The sequence below is a fragment of the Aegilops tauschii genome, chromosome 1 (genome assembly GCF_002575655.3).
Source record: "Aegilops tauschii subsp. strangulata cultivar AL8/78 chromosome 1, Aet v6.0, whole genome shotgun sequence".
In the NCBI taxonomy this organism is placed as follows: Eukaryota; Viridiplantae; Streptophyta; class Magnoliopsida; order Poales; family Poaceae; genus Aegilops; species Aegilops tauschii.
Genome location: NC_053035.3, coordinates 261,328,011 through 261,332,087, shown reverse-complemented (window position 1 = coordinate 261,332,087; position 4,077 = coordinate 261,328,011). Strand labels below are relative to the sequence as shown.

Here is a 4,077-nt window from a genome sequence, read left to right as displayed (position 1 = left end):
AGATCTCCACGAGAGAGGGGGAGAACATTGTATTGAGATCCAAAAAGAGAGAAGAAGCCATCTAGCTAATAACTATGGACCCGAAGGTCTGAGGTAAACTACTCACACTTCATCGGAGGGGCTATGGTGATGATGTAGAAGCCCTCCGTGATCGATGCCCCCTCCGGCGGAGCTCCGAAACAGGCCCCAAGATGGGATCTCGTGGGTACAGAAGGTTGCGGCGGTGGAATTAGGTTTTTGGCTCCGTATCTGATCGTTTGGGGTACGTAGGTATATATAGGAGGAAGGAGTACGTCGGTGGAGCAACAGGGGGCCCACGAGGGTGGAGGGCGCGCCCTGGGGGGTAGGCGCGCCCCCTACCTCGTGGCCTCCTCTTTTGTTTCTTGACGTAGGGTCCAAGTCTCCTGGATCATATTCTTCCTAAAAATCACGTTCCCTAAGGTTTCATTCCGTTTGGACTCCGTTTGATATTCCTTTTCTGCGAAACTCTGAAATAGGCAAAAAAATAGCAATTCTAGGCTGGCCCTCCGGTTAATACGTTAGTCCCAAAAATAATATAAAAATGAATAATAAAGCCCAATAATGTCCAAAACAGTAGATTATAGATGCGTTGGAGACGTATCACTCCCAAAACCCACACCCGTGCTAGGGTTTCGGCTCCGGCATCGTCTTCATCGTCGGCGCATCTCCGGCGACTCTTCTCGGTCATCTATAGCGCCCCCACGGGCGCCCTATCTTTCTGATGGTCCACATCCAGCAGGGCGGCGCGGAGGAGCTACTCCCGCGGGATCCACGGACGCGATGCACCCTGCAGAACCCGGTCCCGGGCTAGGGCGGGCATGGCGGCCTTGTCCTGCTCGTCGGCGGTGGCGGCGAACGCCGGTGCTCTCTCTCCTCCTCGACCTCCAAGGAGGAGCGCCGGTATAGCACAAGCATGCCCAGCTCCTGAATTCCCCTTCTTCGCCCATCCAACGGCGTACATGACGTGCTCCTCCTCGATGCGGTCGTCCCCAACAAGCTCTCTTCGCTGGAAGAGGTGGAGCAGCAAGTCCAGCGCCCCCTTGGCCTCCTGTCCTGCAGCGCTTGGACGAGCTCACCGGCTGCGTTCTGCCCTCCTAGCGTGGTGAGCTTCTCCTATCTCCCCCCTTTACGCCCAAATCTGAATGATACTTGTAATGTGAATACAGATCATGTTTTTGTTCAGTTTAGAGGTGGATTCAATTGCTGAGATGAACATGTGAGCTTGATTAATTGCTGATTGTTTTGTGGATCTGTTGCACTTTTACACATAATTTAATCAGGGCAAACTAATGCTAATCCATATAGTATGATATAGCTATTTTTTTCTAATTTATTGCTTTGGTACATATCTTTTGGGACTTAATTCGGAAACTTGAGCCTGTTAGATATAAATTCAGCCGTGACTCTATCTCGCCAGAATGCACTTGTTTTGATGTGTGTATGTAGTACTTGAGAAAAAACTTAATTATTAACTGAGCACTAGTTTGGCAGCACAGTTTTTCTAAAACTGTGGTAATTTGAAACCTCAGTTTTTCAAGGCGTGGCCAATCAATACTATGGTTTCTCAAAACTGCAGTTTTTCTTGGTTTGGCCAAAACCAGTAGTTCATTTGGTAAATGTAATTTTACTGTAGTTTTGACCTGACGGCACCTAACTGAGCTACACTCAAGGAACTGATCTGCCTGCAAAAACGGCTGCTCAATGCATGCAGCCATGCCTTGCATACAAGTCCTCTCGGCCTCTCCAGGATGCTAGGTGCTGTAGCAGTCTACAGAGTACAACTACCTCTTGTACTGACAAGCAACCATGCCATACCATACGGTCATGTAACATGAAATGCCTAGTAATCAGTTAGACTACTACGACAACGGCTGGAAGAACATAGACTCACAAACGAACGAAATGCAAGCTAATCACCCAACCTTAAATGCCTAATAATCAGATTAATAATTAGGAGAGAGTTTGCACCTCGTTTAATAGATAATAAACAGAGGAGGAGTGGGAGGCCTTCGATTTCTCTCGGCTCAGTTAAGAAAAAAGTGGTCGGGGCCTCTTTTTTTAGATACTACAAAAATACTACAGTATAAGAGATACCATGGTATCTTAAAGTGAAGTATTTCTTTCATCCAAACACCCCAAAGTATTTGATACCAAAGTTTCAGAAACACAGTATTTTGTAAAACTGCAAAAATACTTTGCATCCAAACGCACCCTGAAACACTTTCTGATTATTAACTGGGAATAACTATAAATTTGAACGTCATAAAAAATGAGTAAATATCAAGAAACCTCACACATTGTCAGAATGTGCAAACCGTTTATCTGGATTATGTATCATTCTAAGTAATTGTATATACGTACCACAGTATCCATGTATTAGTCTGTTTGATTTCATAGATATACACATATGAAAAGGAAACTAATATATCTGGATTTCAACTTAGTTTTGACATGTTTAACTTGCATCGATTTAAAAATTGTAGTTAACCGTGTCTGCAGTTACGAAATTGGAATTAACCTTCTCTGACATGATGCCCAAAAACCTCCTTTTAATGCTACAGGAATAGCTCCAGAGTTGATGAAAGGTAGAAGTATGGCTAACCGGATGTTTATGCTGGTGTGTGAATAAAGAACTGATAGATGCTAAAAATTAATATATGTAGGTCAGATTGTCTTACAAATATATGTAGGTCACTGTAATAGTATTTTATTATTGAAAAGGGAGAAAAAGTACTATGTGATAAATAGGCCAGTACTAAAAAATTGCCAGTTATTGTGTATTGCATATATCTTTTCGTTTGGATGCCAAAATTTATCTTCTTTGTGGCTCAATTAACTTCCCTTTTTTTCCGTTCAAGTCATTTTAAACTTGATTACTACCAATGATAGATAGTAGTATGGAATGGGAAACAATGATTTACTGTAATTACATTGTCTTCACTTAGAGTTATCTTTTAATGTCACCAACAACTGTTTCTATGTTACCTTGCAGATTCACTCAATAGAAGACACTTGAAATATCGTAGGTTAGATTGTCTTACAAATATATGTAGACCACTCTAATCATCATGGAATTGGTACATTTCTTTTTTACCTATTGAGAAACAATGCCTAGAAATTTTCATTAATGTGCAATATTCAGACAGGCTACATTTCTTATCGAGTTTTGTGTAGTGATAGTGTAAAATAAGCACAATGGAGTTTACTACCAACTCTATTGATCTATGTATGCTCATCAGTCCTTTCTGTGCCACCAGTTGTTTCTTTTCACACTTTTGTTAATTTGTTGCACTACTTTGCATCCTGGGAGTGAAACAATATAGAACTTTATAATGTGTAGTAAGCTACTTGTAGTTTAACGTACTGATTGAAAATAATGCGACATATTTTTCATCATGTGGCAGATGTTGGTTATGGGAGCATTTTCAACAACAAAGACACGTGTTTTGACAACATTGGCGTGGACTGGTAGATTTGCTGCTATAAATGCTGGATGACCCCTGGTTGGTGTGTAGCGTTCTGATAAGAGGTGCCTTGCTTGATGGTGGCGGTGTTGGCTGTAGAGTAGCATGGTGTTCTTTGAGACATGCTTGTAAAATTAATGTTTTTTGGGTCTTTTCTTTTCGCTTGTGTATAGGTTATTTTTGGATATGTTGTAATTTTCTTTTTGTAATGACATGAGCATATACGTTTTGTGAAATTCTTATTAGCTTAAAATTTTCATGAAAAATGAGTGATGTGTGAATCTCCTGGCCTTTAGTGGGCTTTGAAATTAATGGGCTTCAATTATAGTTGGTTGATATTATATGGGCTGCCACTTTTGGACCAGGCTAAAATTTAGTGGGCCAAAACTTAGATGGGCTGGTTACTACATGGGCTGCCACGTCAGATCCATGTCATATGATGATGTGGCATAGAAGTTAACGCCGTTATTAGCACTGTAGTTAGGTGTCATCCATGACGGTCAAGTTCCGTCATGATCGGTGACGGTTTTCGATGATCCGTCAAGGAGTGTACAGTGGTCAAATTATGACGCGATGTACATGACGGAATTTA

The 4,077-nt window shown here is 41.8% G+C and overlaps 1 long non-coding RNA gene across 1 annotated transcript; it reads left to right on the top strand.

Moving 5' to 3' along the window:
- The first annotated feature begins 625 nt into the window (after window positions 1-625).
- LOC120976321 (uncharacterized) lies at window positions 626-3,751 on the top strand. Its single transcript, XR_005771576.2, has 2 exons — window positions 626-1,123; window positions 3,426-3,751. It is a non-coding gene; the product is annotated as an uncharacterized lncRNA (long non-coding RNA).
- The last annotated feature ends 326 nt before the right edge of the window (window positions 3,752-4,077 follow it).